Raw genomic sequence first — 18,914 nt, forward strand, 5'->3', positions numbered from 1 at the left:
GGTGGTTACCATTAGGGGGAGGAAGGGGGCTGTGATCATGAGTGAACATCCTAAGAGATTCTGAAGTACTAACAGTGCCCTATTTCTCAATCTGGATGATTCGTTAAACTGTAAATATATGTTTTTTGCACTTTTATAAACTGTTCAATTCAAACGTTAAAAAGTATTTTTAATCCCTTAAAAAAAATAAAAAAGAAAAAGACGGAGAACGTGGCCCCTTCAGAAAAGTGGAAGTAGGTCACTTTTGCTGGATGTGCAGCCCTGGGTGGGTTGTGGTCGCGCAATGTGGCTCAGTATGCGGACCCAGATCCTGAAAGGTCTTCAGAGCTGTGATGGGGACTTCTGATTTCATTTCGAGGGTAAGGGAGCCCCAGTGAAGTGCTTTAAAGGCAATAGCGAGTGAGCCCTCTGGGTCGAGGTGTGAAGAGTAGATGAAGGGTCTGGGGGGGTGGTCACAGGAAGGAAATAACAGAGGCCTAGAAAGGGCAGTCACTGTGATAAGGAGACCCTCGGGGTGGAGTCAGTGGACTGGACAAGGGCTTTGATGTGTGGGCTGAGGGAGACCAGGGAATTAAGGATGTGCTCATGGGTTGAACTGTGCTCCTCCCAAATTTATATGCTGAAAACGTAACCCCTAGTGTCCTTCTGAAAAGGACACATTGGGACACAGACATAGACGGAGGAAAGACCATGGGAAGACACACAGGGAAAAGACAGTTATTCTAAAAGCCAAAGAGAGAGGCCTCCCTCTCTACGATGTTCCTTGCTTCCATAGATGATCCACTCCATAGGAACAAAGACGTGGTTTGTCTTTTTTTTTTTTTTTGAAGTATAGTTAATTTACAATGTTGTGGTAGTTTCTGGTGTACTGGTGTACAGCAAAGTGATTCAGTTCATATATAATATATATTCTTTTTCATATTCTTTTCCACTATAGTTTATTACAAGTGGTTTGTCTTTGAAATATGAATATCCTCCATCAGAGTAAACACTTGTCTTGCTGCCTTAAGAACCAGTCACTTTCTTTGAAATAATTCTGTATCTCGCTGCTTTCACCCATTATGTGCTGATTTTAAAGTTTCATTTCTCTCATTTCCACATTCTTGGCTATGGGAGTTGGAGATCAGGGGGATGAGGTCTCACTATAGTTCTCATGCCAATTTCTTTTATTTTTTATTTTTATTTATTTTTATTTTTTTGTGGTACGCGGGTCTCTCACTGTCGTGGACTCTCCCGTTGCAGAGCACAGGCTCTGGACGCTCAGGCTAATCAGCCATGGCTCACGGGCCCAGCCACTCCGCGGCATGTGAGATCTTCCCAGACCGGGACACGAACCCGTGTCCCCTGCATTGGCAGGCGGACTCTCAACCACTGCGCTACCAGGGAAGCCCTCTTTTATTTTTTAAAAAAAATTTGTTTGTTTGTTTGTTTGTTTGTTTCTATGTTTGTTTGTTTATGGCTGCGTTTTTGGTCTTCATTGCTGCGCGCGGGCTTTCTCTAGTTGTGGCGAGCAGGGGCTACTCTTCCTTGCGGTGCGCGGGCTTCTCATTGCGGTGGCTTCTCTTGTTGCAGAGCACGGGCTCTAGGCACCTGGGCTCAGGAGTTGTGGCTCGCAGGCTCTAGAGCACAGGCTCAGTAGTTGTGGCGCACGGGCTTAGTTGCTCTGCGGCATGTGGGATCTTCCCGGACCAGGGCTTGAACCCATGTCCCCTGCATTGGCAGGCAGTTTCTTAACCACTGTGCCACCAGGGAAGCCCCCCAATTTCTTAAATAGGTATAAATATAATATTTTTAAACCAATGATTTTAGTAATGGTTATTTCAGGCTCAGTGTTTCGCAGCAAATTTTTTAAGATGTTCATTTGTAAAATACTGTTAACTTACTCTCATCTGGTGTGTATTTAACCTTTCATTCATCCCACTATTTCTCACATGAATGCCAGGTCTCTTTGGAGTCAGGTGACTCTCTTACCCTGGAGACTCTTGCTTTTAGAACTTTTGATAATTCAGATGACATGGGATCATAATGGAAAAAGCAGGGCACATTTATTTCAGGTTTGCTGGTTCATTTCTTTGAGACCTCTAGGAAATTCTCCTTTTCCGTTTACTCTGTGAGGCATGGTTTCCTGTGGGGCTGTTCTCCATCAATGACAAGTTGGACTTACAAGTAAAGTTGATAAAACTTCCAGCCTCTCCGCCTGTAGCCGCAGGCCAGTGGAATTAAGTTAATCAGGTCTCTTCCCTCTTAACACGACTGTCTTCAAAAGTCATATGCTCTCAGGAGATAAATACGAGTCTCTTTTAAGCTTCCTCTTTCATCTTTTGCTGCTTCTGGATACTGATGGGGGCGGGCCCTTGAATGGCTGAAGCCGGCAGTTGGAATTTTATCCACGTAGCATTGCTTGCAAGTTGCTGGTATATTGAAGTTCTTAGCAGGAAAAATATTTCAAAATTTGGTCAAGGTGCCACCTTCACAGTCAAAAACGCTTCCCTTTAAATATGTCAACTAGCCTTTGAACTGGCTAAACCCCAGATCTTTCTTCCTGGTCTAAGGAGCAGAAGTGAGGGAAGAAAAAACAAGTAAACACAGCTCGGCTCTCAAAGGGCCTCTATCTGATGGGGAGACCGCACGTACACAAGTGACAGTCACACAGTGGCAGGTGTCCCAGAGGAGCCACACAACATTGCAGAAGGATAAGGGTAGGCAGCTCTGCAGGTGTGTGCCCGCAGTGAGAAATAGAGACCTTGATCCATAAGACACTCCTCAGAAATGGAGCTATTTTTATGGAGTTGGCTTTCTGCACACTTTTGGGGGGGGCAGGGATTTGAAAGAGAGGGGCTTGTTTTTCCCATCAGAGGCGGCAGGGCAGCCCTGTCCTGGGAGTGAAATAGGCAGGACCTCTTCCCAAAGCAGAGCAATGGACGGTAAATGTCACCTCGGCACTAAGCCCCCAGGGCAGAGCTCCTTGCTGCAAACGACCAGCTTTAGAGAGAAGTTCCCAAAAATCTTTTCAGCTAGCCCCTCAGCAGGAACGAGGGCGGTAGGGGGCTCCATGATCCATGGGCCCATGGGGTTGAAGAGGCGAGTTCAACCCAGAGCTGGAGGGTGGCCAGGGGGTCCCCTCCTCATCACACCCGCCTCTGCCCATATATCGCAACTGGCTCTTCTCAGCACTTCTCCAAGGACCCCTAAGAAAATAATCGGAGCCACTGAAACCTTCCAGAGAGCAGCCCTTCCCAGAGAGAAGCACGGATGTGTCCCCCAGCCTAGGTGTGGGGAAGGAAGGAGGAGGGAGTGTGTCTCCCTGGCATGGATGGAGAAAGGGTGGTGCAAGGGTGAGGGTGTCATGCTGGCCTTGCTGAGCAGGTGCGCCTGACCCCCCAAGAAATGGGGACCATAGGGATCTTCCTCTCAGGGGAAGTGAAAATCACCAGACCAGTGGTTCTCACTAGTTTGTTAATTTCAGGGCCCCATGGCGATCACCACTAGCCGGAAGCACCACCTGAAAGCAGCAAGAAAACAATAAATAATATTTCTCTCCTCAAGATGCGTTCACTCCAGTGATCTCCCGGACTTGCCTATTCAAGGCTGTGGTCCAGTTCTGCAGCGAGTCGGGGAGGGGTGGGAGTAGCACAGGTTGGATGGAAAGGGGTCACACGTGATGAGAATCATATTTTGAATGTCATTTTAAGAAGTAGCTTCCAATTTCTAAGTATCTGTTCCTACTGCGGGTTTAGCATATCCACTGCTGCAGATGGCTTAGTTTCTGTGTGTCTATCTCTGTCTCTCTTCAAAGCAGATTCTCATATCTTCTGCTCTCAAAGGATGATTCTGATTATTCGACAACTGGATAACCTCACATACCTCTTTTATTCATGCTCCATGGTGGGCACAAGCTGGGCTAGGTATTTTGCAGACCAGGGAGCACCAAGCAAACCTGTGTTCTCTAAATAATGAGAACTTTTGCTAAGTGAGGCTTACTCAGGTCCGTTGATAAGTATTCTGCACTGCCAGTAAAGAACCCAAACACACAGGAGTTTCAGATGATTTCACAGCTGATTTATATGCACTAAGAATAATTTGCATCATGTAATTTTCCTTGCCAGATTGATTCTCATTTGAATATCGAAAGATATATCATTTAAAAATAATTTCATACTTCACTGCTGAAATAAAATTGAGACATTGGACACATATGGCACGTGTGTGTGCTTGTGGGCAAGAGAACAATCACCTTCTCTCTTAGGAAGGCAGGGACAGCAAAACCCACAAGAAGTAATTAACCAGCTTTCAGAGAAGCAACCATCATTTTTTAAGCCTGTTGTCTAGAAAAGTATACCAGGCCCTCCCTACTCAGTAGTCAGCTGCATCCCACCAGTAACACGGGGGAATTTGGAAACAAAATCTTTGGCATGAAAACTCTGCCAGTTAAGAAATACAGATTCAGGGAGAGTGCTGCGTTAATCTTCTTCAAGGTAATGACTTGAGAGCTGCAGCACACTGATTTGGGTTTGAAGAAAGGAAGGTATTGTGATCCATCTCCCCAGATCATGTCATCCAGGGCTGGCCCCAGCACACTGGGGTCACAGAGCCCATCCTTGGTACCTGCCCCACACAGCGCCTTCTCTGGGGCATCTCACCACTTCCCCCAGCCTCCTTTTCCATGTTTCTCCAGACTCTGATATGAGGCCTCTACTGTCGCCAAAACTCCCTGCTTGGCATCCCTCCTGAAAGCCCTCCACCCCTGTAGATGCAGCAGTTTGCCCCAACCTGCATAGGGCGGCCCTCAGTCAAGTTCCGACTGTCGTGCTCACCTAGTCAAGAGGGTTTAAGTCCCCTCGGGTCAGTAGGGCAGCACCCATGGCGCTGGACCAGCCCTGCCTCTGCTCTGCCCACCCAGGATCCTAGATCAGCGCCTTGCTTCCCTTTGCCTAAATCTTGCCACCAGTGGCTGCATGATCCCCTTTATTCTTCAGGACTTCTTTCCTCAGTCAACGTGGTAGGATTCCTGCCACGTACACCTACCTCGATGAGCTGTGCCCTGCCCCGGAGGTGCAGACCCTCTCCACCCCTGCCAGGCAACTCCTCCAACCCCTCTGCCTGCTTCCTGAGTGCCAAGGCTGCCAAGCAGCCCACTCAGAACCTCTCTCATCGGCTGGTCCAATGCGGGGAGGACCTTGGGTTCTGACACTCCCTTCTTCACTGATTTCAGTCACTTTATTTATTTATTTTTTTAACATCTTTATTGGAGTATAGTTGCTTTGCAATGGTGTGTCAGTTTCTGCTGTATAACAAAGTGAATCAGTTATACATATACATATGTCCCCATATCCCCTCCCTCTTGCGTCTCCCTCCCACCCTCCCTATCCCACCCCACTAGGTGGTCACACAGCACTGAGCTGATCTCCCTGTGGTATGCGGCTGCTTCCCACTAGCTATCTATTTTACATTTGGTAGTGTCTGTATGTCCTTAAAAGTCACTTACTGCAGAATCAGAATGCTTTCAAGCAGTTCAAGTGAATTTTCTCTAATTGGTGAGGTTTCAGAGAGCACAGCAGTGATGAGAGGACTTTCAGGCCGTATAGTTCATACATACCAAACAAGTTCAATGATCGGCTGAAAAGCTGGAGGTAGGGATGGGCCATGCTGACCTCCCTTTGGCGCATGGGGTGGGGTGTGGCACAGGGCACTGTGATTGTCGATTTCCAGGAAGGATTTCGAATTGCCCTGTCCAGTTAACAGAGGTGAAAGGATTCATGTTTATTTTTGAATGGCATGACAAATTAGTAACATTATCAATAATACAAATAAAGTTAAAATTGCTTTCTGGGATGAGGTGGTATAAATGGGGCATTTGAGGCTTGACTTGATGGAGTTAATTCACATTGACCTGGTGTTGGGGGGTGTCTTTGGAGGAAGATGATAAGTTGCAGTTGGTCAATGTTGGCCAGTTTGGGCCCCTAAAGGACAGGAGTAAACCAGTGTTAATCACTAGAACCTAAGTTCTGACAGCAGAGGAAAATGCAGATCCTGGACATTCAGGGCCAGGCGGTCACCATGGTCAGCGGACAGTGTGGCTTAAAAACCAGCCTCTTGCTCCAGATAGTATCTGTGATGAGATTCATCACAGAGTAAATCATGTAAAATTCATCCTAGGAATCTCCACTTTCCTTTCTTGTCTTGAAATAAAGGGAAAATACTTTTATCCCTCTTGACTGCTGGTACTTCCGAGCTTCAGGAAGAACTCATGTGATTCATCTTAAAAACCCAGGCCCTGACCCAAACCTGATTCCCTCCTCCCCACAGTCAGGTTTTGTTCCTGGACTGGGTCTGGACTGTGGACATCCACAAGCACCCGCCTGCCTTCCCTCAGCCCCTCAGAAGCTCTCAGGACCCCTGTCTGAAGGTATTCAATCCAGCTTACTTGTCTCTGTTTGCTCCTCCATTCTTGAAAAACAAAGCAATAAGCGTAGTTATTGGAGACAGGATCGCACGGGACAACACAACTCAGTCAAGAGAGCAAGAGTTTGTAACCTGAGACTTGATGGATTCCCAGGTCCATCACTGCCTGATTCTGTCATCTCAGAAAGATGTTTTTCTGAGCCACAGTTTCCTCATTGGATAGAAACAGTAATATCCCAATAAAAATAAGAATAGTAATATCCATGTTGCAAATTCATGGTGGGGTTAGCATATGCTGACATGCAGTAGGTGCTCAGTAAATATTTGCGGAATGTGGTAGATTAGCCAGTTTCGCACATGTCAGTCCTGATGTAGGTTCCAGGACATCCAGGTCCTCATCAAAAGCATCTCACAGAGATGACAGGGGCTGTTCCTGAAGAATCCAGAGACTCAAGGTGCCCACAGTCACAAAGAGAACTCACACCAGTGCTCAGACAATGCAAAGTAGGAACACTGGCTTTTGAGATTGTCTTCACTATTCTGTTCCAAGTTCTTTTTGTCACACAGACTGAGCCCTGCTTATCTGACTTACTCTTGCTTATTCTTTGGCTTCCTCTCACCTCCTATTTTCCTGGCCCTTCCCTTTCTTCCTCTTCTTTCTTTCATGAGCAACTCCATAGCTAAGATCCATCTTGATCCAGCCTTACGACCTACCACAATTTAGGTGAATTGCGTGAGATGGCATGAGAGTATATACAAAAGAACTTTGTAAACTCTAAGATGTTATACAAATGTAAAGAGTGATGATGTTGGTGGTGGAAATGGTGCTTTGTCATTTTGACTGAAGCCCAGCGGTTTAACCCTAGGGATGGTAACTCAGCAGTTTTGGGTTCTGATTTGGGTCAGTTAACGAGCATTTAGACAACTATGCCTACTTGGTGAAAGAAGATCTGTGTGTCTAACCTTTAGGAAAATCTTCAACTTTATTTCACGCCAATTTAAACCAACTAAGTTGTCATGGAATTGGGGAAATGATTGGATATGGATTGCAAAAGAAAAGGAGAGAGTAGAGATAAATGATGACAATTTTGGAGAAGACCCTGCTAGCCTACAAAGCACCTTTGTGATAATTTCCATAAGTGGTCCTTCTTGGAAGGACCTAGATGGATAGAGCCTTCTTGGAAGGACCTAGATGGATAGAGCCTTCTTGGAAGGCTCTAGATGGATAGAGCCCTGTCCCAGGAGGGGGGGCCCAGACTGTAGAGAGCTGGATGTGACCAGGTGCTCCCCTGCAGGCCACCACCTGTCAACCCTGCTGGGTGGTCCAGAGTGGGAACCATGGGTCAGCTAAGGACCAATGCTTAGGATTATTTCCTTTGACATCTTTTACGTTGTCTACAGGGTAGAGTGGATATTCATTTTGAAAACTTATTCTGTACAGTAAAATGTTTAAACAAAAAGATGAGTGCATCACAATGACAGAAAAGTGAGGAAGTGAAGGTAACACTTAGGAAATCCTGTGGACGGATTTTGGGGAAGTGTTCCGAGCACGTTCCTGGGTCCTTGGCAGCCAATTATGTTTCAGGCACATAGTAGACACTCAGGAAATGGATGTGAAAGAACTAAAGAAAGGGTAGGAACGTGGGAAAAGGGGGAACATATAGAAGGAGGTTCTGGGTACACAGAGTTTAGGGAATTTGTCCTTTTCTGTGGGATCTGTCATCTCACCAAGGAGGAATGCTTGCTGGTGATTTGGTAGTTGGTACAAGACTGATAATTTACAGACTCTTTAAAGAACTTGAAGCATCCTTTTCCCATGACCAAAGGTATTTTTGAAAAACCAGAAGTCTATTTTCCTTTCGAGCAAAACCAGGTCGTATCCCTACTTGGGATGGGGGGGGTGGGTGTGATTCCTATCATTTTACCTCGAGAAGATAAAGAAACCAAGAAGGAGCCTGAAAACGTTGGGGTGTTTATGAAGAGAGGGGAGAAAATCAAATGGAGTTTGATGATGTTCGAAGTCGATTTCATCATGAAGGGTAACAATGGGGTAAATACTTGTTCAGCAAATCTCAGAATTCTGGAGGGAACTCGGAATAACCACAGTTTATGCGAAGCTGGTGGGTTTCCTAAGCCTAAACACAGAGTTCATGTTCCAAAGCAGCAGAATGTGGCCTTAGATACCACTGTCAGAACAAGGTTGAACTTCTTTTCCCAATGGGTAATGCAATGTTAGCAAAAAGAGTTTTAAAAAGAAGAAAATGAAATGACCTGCTCAGGATGGTAAGGCTTTTCAAGCTAAGGATGCAAGGCAGCCAGGAGGCATGGAAAGTAGAGACTCCCATGACTTCCATGAGACTCCCATGACTAAATTCTTAAATAGTGGGAAATGGTTAATTTCACAGTAGGCTTTCCTTGTTCTTTGGCAAAACTTGGTGAATTTACCGACTGATTGGTTAATATAGACTTTCACTCATGTGTCTGTACTATTCTTTCAAGCTTTCCACCAAGCTCTTTAAATAGAACCTCTAAGAAAAGCTTTCAACATGAGTGGGAGAAACAGCTGGACACCTTGACCTAGTATTCTATAAGGAACTGTGTTATTACACTCAGTTTTATTAAATTTGCTTTTCTTCCCACTTACTTAATGCTCTTTTTCTCTAAAAGAGGGAAAAAAGTCTAAAGTCACACTTGTTACTTTCCGTTTATGAAGTTAAAAAAGTTACAGTAAAAAAGAAAGCCATGCTTTCATGCTTTGGCTAAGATTAGGCATTCAGTAGTCTTATTAATGATATTCTGGTGTTATATTAACTTTTCAACCATACCTTGCAATTTATATAGCAAACGGCAAAAAAAACCCACAAAAAACAAAAAACAGAAACAAATTGCACATACTACTACATTTTTTATGAGTAAGAAATATTGGTCCCTTTCAAACCTGAGTAGTTCATATTGATGGCTTTAATTATTTGAGGGGCTGGCTTGTTTTTCCCTTAAGTATACAGATGGAATTTAAAATAACTTTTGAACCCCTGGAATGTATTTATTTTCCATGGCTTTTCCATTAAAGTCAAGACAAAGCCTTCTGGAACTGATGGCATCTACCTTTTTCCTGCTTCACTGGCTGCTATTGTGTCATTTCAACAGTCCAACTGTTGGCATTTTAAAATTCTCACATTCTTTTATCTGAAATCTAATCTAATGAAGTGACCTGGTTCATCATGCTTGCTCTAATTCAGCCACAATAATAAACTGCAAAAGATTGGGATAATGTGCTTTTTATTATATACCTATTAGCTTTATTGGTGTGATTCTGCCTTACAAATTACGATATTTGAGTATAAATTAGCAAGGGGCTATTATTTAGATGATTCTTTGTTTAAATTTAGGCACAATACAAAGAAGCCCTTTAAAAATCACAGCTGGTTTCCTTCCTTTCTATTTTTCCCAGAATGCTTCACTTGGTTGTGTCCATGATGACAGTGGAGTTCTAGACACAGGGGAAATAAGTCAGATACAGGGTTATCTGTGGACAGTGGGACTCTGAACATCAAAAATCATTGTTTCAATTGAGAATCTAGAGAGACCCTGCCTACAAGAAACTCACAAATTTTAGAGAAATATGATAGAAATAGATATGTGTGGAAATAATGATGCTGTATAAGATAATGTATATTAAGTACTAAGTTACAAAAATGTTGAGCTCGAAAGAGACAGGTTAATGGAGCTTTTGAGTTGGCAGGACCTTTAGACTCGTCTAGTTCCACTATTTTCCAGAGATAAAACTGAGGTCCGGGAAAGTCAAATGATTTGTCTAGGTTCACTCCAGTGTACACTCAGCAAAAGCACAGCTAGAGCAACGTCTGCTAGCTCCCAGCCCAGAACTTTGGGTCCCATCACTGTCTCCCCTCATCTCCACAAGGACAACTAAGGAAGCCTTCATAGCACACTTGGGATTGGAGTTGGGCTTTGAAGATCTAAGTTCAGAGCCTCTAGGTAGAAAACGAAAGCTCTTCTAGCATCTCTCCCTTGGCAACTGTAAAGCACTGTGTCCTTCATTCAAATGGCATCAAGACAGCTACAGTCTTCAAATGTTGAAATGCCACCTCTGGTTCTTCTGTTCCCTGGGTGCTTCTGGTTGAGTAGACCACCTGAGCCCAGGGCAACCCTGAGGGATGATCTGGTCAAATCAACAGGACCTCCCTTTAGGACTGGTCCTTGGAAGTGCTAAAAGCTTGGCTAGGGCCTGAACACTGGCTCCACTTCTTACTGTCTGAGTGGGTAAGTTACTTAACCTCTCTCACTTCAAAGATAATGATAGCACCTACCTCATAGGGTTGTTGTGAAAATTAAATGAGATCATGCTTATAAAACAATTACCAGGGCATCTGGTCTAGAGTCCCTTCCAGCTGCTTAGTCCATTACATGACTTAGTCCATTCCAGCTGCTATAACAAAAAATAACATGGACTGGGTGGCTTAAATAACAAACATTTGCTTCTCACAGTTTGGAGGCTGGAAAGTCCTAGGTCAAGCTGACAGTAGACTCAGTGTCTGGTTCATAGATGACTGTTGTCTCCCTGGATCCTGACATGCTGAAGGGAGAATGGAGCTCTGAGGGGATCCCTTTATAAGGGCACTAATCCCATCATGAAGGCCCCACCTTTATGACTTAATCACCTCCCAAAAGCACCACCTCCAAGTACCATCACATGGGGGATTAGGTTTCAACATATGAACTTGGGGGGGACACAAACATTCAGTCCACAGCAGTAAGTGTGAAATAACTGTTCACTATTTGAACCACGAGGGTTCTGATCCATATCACTTATATGCAGATCTAAAAAATAATACACACGAATGTGTATAGCAAAATAGGAACAGGCTTATAGATATAGAAAACAAACTAGTGGTTATCGGGCGGGGGGACAAGTTAGGGGTATGGGATTAAGAAGTACAAATTACTATGTATAAAATAGATAAGCAACAAGGATATATTGTACAGCACAGGGAATTAAAGCTGTTATCTTCTAATAACTTTTAATGGTGTATAATCTGTAAAAACACTGAATCACTGTGCTGTACACCTGAAACTAATATAATATTGTAAATCAACTACACTTCAATACCAAAAAAAAAAAAAAAGACAGTTACAGCCTTCAAATGTTGAAATACCTTCTTCAAAAACAGCTCACCATGGTGCCGACGTGAGCCATCCATCACAAAATCACACAGAGTCTTCTCCTGCTGTCCTACTCTGCTTTCAAGGCATCTTCATATGCTTTAAGGTTATAGATCATTTCTTTGCCTGGTGTTCAGTGCCCACAGGAGAAGAGCTGGCTGAGCTTGTGGCTGGCTTCACCGGGACTAAATGATTTTCAGTATCAGGAGTGCAGATCTTCCATTAAGGAGGAAATAAGATCACTGGATGCTAGGAGCTCAGGGCAGACATCTGATCCAGCCCCCTCTTCTCTGATAAGGTGGCAGGGGTGGGGGTGGGGACAATTAGGTGAAGCTGGAGGGACAGCTGGGGCTGTTCCACCTCTCACTAGAAGCAGGCGGTCTTTGGAGGCAAAGGGTTATGATGTGCCGTCTCTTATAATTAATATTCTCCCAAAGACTATCTTCCCAGGGCGGCTAATACAAAGGCCTCAGTGCCTCTGAATTCTGGTGTGGATGCTGCTGAGCAGCCTTGTTAGTGGGGGGTCCCATAGGGAAGGCATCAGAGGGGGGTTACAGCAGAGAGGGCCACCCCTTTCTCCTACTAGGAGAGGACGCCAATTTGGAGCTATCCTGGGGCACTTCTTCAGCCCAAACGATGACTTATTGTCTCAAAGCATCAAAGAGGGGATGTCTGTTCATACCCTAGGTATCCTTTTGGAGCTTGAATCTGCTTCATCGTATCACGCAGGTTCCCACTAAAGAGAGATGAAGAAAATCCGGCAGCCTATTTCCCCGTGCTAAGGCATCTCTGAGATACAGTCAGGGCTTTTAAGCACTTTATATTGAAATACCTCTTATGGCAGCCCGTCTACAACTTCCATTAGGAAATTGGATTATAATGTGTTGAAATGTCTGACAGTTTTCCAAGTCACTTAATTTGACTCATTCTTGTGATTCTCACTTAAATGTTAGATCCCAGCTCCAAATACTTGGTGGTCTCAGGAATGTCAAAATGCATTCTATTCCAGGCTGGCCCACACCAGACACTCATTTGTCCTTTGCTCTCTTGGGGACAGTGGGTAAAGCTTCGGGGGACCCAAGATAAGTAAAATACAATTTTTGCCCCGTAAAGATCTTAGCATGGCAGAGGAGGGGAGGGGAAATTAAAGAGAAATAGTAAGCGGCCCTTAACAAACAGTATGTACAATTTGGTCTGATTCCTACCACAGCGCTGTAGAAATATCTAGGAACCTCACTTTCCTTGTCTGTGAAATGGAGATGGATCTCTTAAGCACTTCAGTTCCCCTCCATGGCTTTTCAGCATCATAAATAATACTGCGATGAACATCCCTGGGCAGAGACCTTTGTGGCACTATCTGGTTTTTTAAGCTAGCTCCCCAGAAGTAGAGGCGTTAATTAGGTCAAAGGTTTTGAATGACTTTAAAGCCATTGATTGGACTGGATGAAATTGCTTCCCAGAAATCTTGTATTATTTTGCATTTCAGTCAGTGGAACATGAGCCTGTTGATCTCATCTCCAGTGTTTTATGTAATTTTTCAAAAATATATTTTGTTTCTCTTTTTAAAGATTGACCTTTGAACTAGCTTTTCAATATGGAACATTTGGGTCTACAAATAGGAGACAAAGAAAAGGAATTAAGATTAAAAGGAGCAACAGAGCATAAAGTAGATGAATATATATATATTAAAATTCAAAACACAGGCCTCTAGTGTGGAAAAGACAGCGGCAATAGTTTTTTAAAAATACTGTAAGTAGTGGGTCCATCTTTTCATCTTTTTGTTCCAATTTAAGTGCTGGCTGGTTGTCAGTGTGTGGTTGGGATGGGCGGAAGAAATGTGAGCTCTTGTGCTGAGAAGGTTATGAAAACCTTGTGTGCCCATGTGGTTATGTGAGAGTCTGTTAGGTTATTCTGAATATTTAGCTTTGAAAATAACCAACCAATTATTATCTATTAGCAGTGGCTGGACATGATGCCTATCAAATGGGGAGGCCGACTGGGTCACTGACTTGAGGCCTGGCCCCTGGGTGGATCAGCCGAGAGCCGGCTTTTATCTGTCTGAACCCACTCGCTGCAGGATATACAATAAATCTCAGGAAGAAATAAGAGCCTCAAGAAGTGACAAGTTCTGGGGACAGTCATTGTTCTTGTTTAATAAATGTACAGAAAGTCCTAACAATCCAGACCAGACCAGACCCTTCTGTCCCCCAGGGAAACAAGCTGGAGGCCTGGCTGTCCCCAAATAGTCTCTGTTTGTCCTTATCCTATTTATCCTTGGCATGATCTTTGCTGTATTTCAAAGAGTGGAAGTGTGACCCCCTCCAACTGCTAGGCACTAGTTGGTGCTTGTGCCCTTTCCAGGGTGAAAGGCCTGCGTGCGTATCATCTGGGAAGGTCAGGCAGGGCTGAGGAAGTTCATGGATGAGCCTTTCCATGGGCTTGAGTGAAGCATCCCCAGCGTCGTATACATACTGTGATGAGAAGGGTGATTGGAATTGGCTCACGAGATAAGGAGGCTGAGAAGTTCTCATGCCGAAAACTTGGCCTCTGTGCACCAGTGCTGAATTGAATCTCACAGACAGAGTTTTGGGTGAAGTAGAAAAGAATAGTTTTATTGCTTTGCCAGGAAAAGGGGGACACAGCAGGCTCATGCCTTCAAAAACTGTATGTCCCAACCCCATTTATAGCAATGGTTCAAGGGTGGGGTTGCTGATAAGGATCAGGGTGTGTGCTGGGACTATAGTCCTTTAACCTGGCCTCAGGTGGCCTTCTGGTGAGCTTCTGTGATTCTCAAGGTGACCTCTCTGGAATAAACAATGCTTCATCAAGTAGTTAACATCTTCCATTTGTTGGGGCTGTTTTAGTTCTGCCGAAGGGTTCAAAGATATTGTCATGTGTATCCCTTGAGGTGGAACCAGGACCCTGCCCCAAGGCTGCACTATTGTTTCTTGACGGCTCCTCCCTTGTCTCTGCATTCCCTCCCTTCCCTGATTAGCAACTGTTTGAACCTGCTCCTTGGAACTTGGAAGAAGTCTTGGAAGCTGAAGGCTATTTCCTACAAACAAGAAACTGGGGACAGAAAGGCTTCTGTGCCCAGGAGCCCCACAGGGTCCTGCTCGGTATCAGTCCCACGATCTGGCATCCACAAGCTGGGGAACCAGGAAAGGCAGTAGTATAATGCAGTCTGAGCCCAAAGGCCTGAGAACCAGTTGAGCCTATGGCATAAATCCCAGGCCAGGGGCAGGAGAAGATGAGATATATCCCAGCTCAGGATTAAAGGGATGAATTACTCCTTCCTCCACCTGGGCTCTATTCAGGCCGTTGATGGGTTGGATGGCGCCCACCCACTTGTGGGAAGGTCACCCACTTTACTGAGTCTCCATTCAACCGTTAATCTCATTGGGGAACACCCTCACAGACACACCTAGAACTGATCTGGGCATCCCATGATGCAGCCGATGCACAAAATTAACAATGACAATGACCTTGGGAGGCTACTTTAAAGATTAGGAAATCTTCTTTTGAGTCCCAGATAAAGCAGAGGCCTCATAGCCTACGAAAATGAACACAGTTTCTAAACCTGAGTCACCTTAGGCCCCGGGGAATCTCTGGCATCTGAGTCCACTTTAGTAGTAATATGAGGAACTGAACCAAGCAACAGGGAAGGTAGGTTCTCAGAGTGTCAGAAAGCTTACAGCAGTATAAACCAGCTGCATTGTGGAAGCTGAGTTCTGTAATCCTTCCGTTGCCTGGAGAACTTTCTGCAGAGATGGAAAGGTCCTATGTCTACACTGGCCAATATGGCAGCCACTAGCCATGTGTGGTTGGGTACTTGAAATGTGGCCTGTGCAACTGAACAATTGAATTTGTAATGGTTTTTTTTTTTTTTTTTTTTGCGGTACACGGGCCTCTCACTGTTGTGGCCTCTCCCGTTGCAGAGCACAGGCTCCGGACGCGCAGCCCCAGCAGCCATGGCTCACAGGCCCAGCCGCTCCGCGGCACGTGGGATCCTCCCAGACCGGGGCACAAACCCGCGTCCCCTGCATTGGCAGGCGGACTCTCAACCACTGCGCCACCAGGGAAGCCCTGTAATGGTATTTTATGATAATTCATTTTAAAGTAAATGGTCCCCTGTGGCTGTTGGCTGCTACATTGGCTAGCACAGAGGTTTCAAACAATAGAAGAGCTTTTTAGGTTTATGGCTAACAATGTTGAAAGCCCAAATCCTGGTTTAGGTAAACTTTTGATTTATACAAAGAAGTAAAGGGTTACTGTTATCGAAAGTGGGGTCTGGCTGCTCGCAGCTCTAAAGCCAATAAAGAAGTGAGGTTGGTAGAAAGGAAAGTTTACTTTATTTCGTAGGCCAGCAACCAGGGGTGGGGAGGAAAGACTGGTGTCCAAGTGAAACAGGAGGGAAGGGGGCAGGACGCAACCTTTGAAAGAATGACATAACCCAAGGACATGACATAAACTGATTAGAACCAAATGGGTCCAAGATGGCAGACAAGTCAACTCCCACTAGACCTTGAGCCTCAGTATATGCTCACTGTAACACATCAGCAAGCTACATGACACACCCACAGGTACCATGACAGTCCCAGGCCAACAATAAGGATCAAAAAGTGGGCAATGGCCCAGTTCCTGGAAATCCCCACCCCTTCCCGAAATAGCTGGAATACTCCTCTCACTCATTAGCCTATGAAATTACCCACCCCAATAAAAACTAACAACCCCATACCCTGGTGCTTTTCTCATCTTCTGAGACAGCCCACACTCTGTCTGTGGAGTGTGTTTCTCTCTAAATAAATCCACTTCCTACTTATCACTTTGTCTCTCACCGAATTCTTTCTTCAATGAGACATCAAGAACCTGAGCTTCATTAAGTCCTGAAACCAGGTGTGTGATCTCAGTTGGAAGACTGTGGGTTTTGACCGAGTTCGAGTCCCCACACGTGGGTTCAGATCCCAATTTGAGGTGCACAGTTTCACAAAGGCCAACTCCCCCACTGACCTTCAGTGGGCAAAAGCTTTTATAGGCGGAGAGAGAGGGCTACATGCAGAAACAGCACAGTCAGCTCTGACAGTCATCTTGAAATTGCTCATGGGGTGGTCTAATCAGCATCATCTTGATTGCTTTAAGTACAGTTAGTCTTCAGTTCCAGGGTCATTTTTTCCCATTTCCTTGAGGCCAGCTCTCGGAATTGTGGCAGCTTATGTCATGGCTACAGTCTGGTCATCATGTAGTTAACTTCTTCCACCTGGTGAAAGTTTCAGTATCTATAAGACAGCTCACAGGATATGGCTCAGAATATTATCTATAGCCCTTGAGGAGGAACTAAAGGTCCTTGACTTTGCTTACTGACTAAAACTATTATTATTTTGCCCTGTTTGACTGCTTTTCTTTGCCTCTGCATTTTCTCACTTCTCTGATTAAACTTATTCTTTGGCTAAAGTTTTTCTACAGATGAAAGACAGGCAGAGGACATGGCAGGGAAGGACCATAGGGTCCTGCTCTGTTTCATTACCATTTAATCAATAAAGAAAAATGAGGCAGCAGAACTTGGGTAAAGAGCAGCTGAGGCAGAGGAATGTAATGGAGCTTGGAGAGAATGGTAATGAATTTTTTGAAATGCAACCAAGTTGGGTTTGCTTGCCAGGGTGTGCTTTGCTGGGGCATTTATTCCTTTTCTTTCCTTCCTGGTTGCAGGGTTATTTTCCTGGTTCGGTGTTTTGTGTTCAATAGGCTTGGTTTTTCACACAGCTGGGGGATCTCGGCGTGAAAGCTCTCTGCCTGAACTTCCCGATTTCTCCCTGCTCAGTCCCGCTGCACAGATGTGAGTGTGATGCTTTCATATTTCTCCAAAGGCACTGATCAAGTATGACAGTTTCTATGATGTGCCCACTTAGAAAAATAAACAAAATGCAACTTTATTCCATAAAGTATAAACTTTATGGAATAAAGAGGTCTTGGTGAAAGGAATGTCGTAAACCCAAGTGTTGCCATATCTTTCTTATTCCTTGGTGGAGTGGGTCCTAGTCGACTCATTTTACAGTTGTGAGAAAAAGAATTGACATTGACTCTGGCAATCCACCTCGACTTGAGATAACTGAGTCTGTTGTGAGTTTCCACTCTCACGTAAAGCCTCATTATACTAATCGGTAATTATTTATGGATGGATATAGTGATATCTTTCAGTAAGTTTCCCTTTCTTCTTTTCAGCCATTTTTCAATGCCAAAGGCACCTGGTGAAATAAGAAAGTTGATTATCCAAAGAAAAAACTAGCTTTCCCATCGCTTACAAAAGGCCTCATCTCTCCACTTTGTTTTTAATGGTAATTTATCTATTTTTTGAGGTATAATTGACATAAACCTTATATGAGTTTCAGGTGTACAACATAATAATTTGATACTTGTATCTGTTCTGAATGATCACCATAACAAGTCTAGCTAACATCCATCCATCATTGTTACAAAAATTTTCTTCCTTGTGATGAGGACTTTTAAGATCTACTTTCTTAGCAACTTTCAAATATATAATACAGCCTTATTAACTGTAGTCACCATGCTGCACATTACATCCCATGACATTTATTTTATAACTGAGTTTCCACCTTTTGACCTCCTTCACCCATTTCATCCACCCCCCCACCCCTGACCCCAGCAGCCACCAATGTGTTCTCTGTATCTATGAGCTCCTTTGTTTGTTTGCCAGTTTTTTGAGATCATATAGTATCCGTCTGACTTATTTCACTTAGCATAATGCCCTCAAGGCCCATCCATGTTGTCTGATTTCCTTCCTTTTTCGTGTCTGAGTAATATTCCATTGTATGTATAGACCACATCTTCTTTATCCATTCACCTATTGACGGACACTTAAGTTGCTCTCATATCTTTCCCATTTCCTACAAAAGAATTTGTCAATCTATGTCTACTCTCAATACATGCAGAAATGGAAAAAAAAGGGGAAATTGCAAAGATTTCTAATGATGATGGCACAAGAGCCAAATGACAAGATGCAAACAAGACAGGTGACGCCCATGTGTCCATGGAAAGTACTTACTGATTCAGAAACCAAATGATCAGGACTGTAGGGAAATAAGGGTAAATGTAGTTGAGTTACTATCTGTTCTATATGTTTGATATTTTCTAGAATATAGTATTAGGTCAGCTATTTATTGGATTCCCCCTCTCACGAGTGTGACATTGCAAAAACATTTTCTGTTAATTATAGGAAGATGACCTATGTAATAATTAGGCTCAGCCCATCTCTACCCAATTTTGAGATGGAAAATGAGAAAAGAGTATCAGTTGTCAACTTCTTCTACATGATA

General features: G+C 44.1%; 1 protein-coding gene across 1 annotated transcript in view; it reads left to right on the top strand.

Annotated features, from left to right (window-relative positions):
- The window catches only part of FRMD4A (FERM domain containing 4A), a gene marked incomplete at both ends in the record, with an annotated part of 620,566 nt that overhangs the window by 106,096 nt on the left and 495,556 nt on the right, over nucleotides 1–18,914 (top strand). The window lies entirely within an intron of this gene.

Source organism: Hyperoodon ampullatus (assembly GCF_949752795.1).
Source record: "Hyperoodon ampullatus genome assembly, chromosome: 3".
In the NCBI taxonomy this organism is placed as follows: Eukaryota; Metazoa; Chordata; class Mammalia; order Artiodactyla; family Ziphiidae; genus Hyperoodon; species Hyperoodon ampullatus.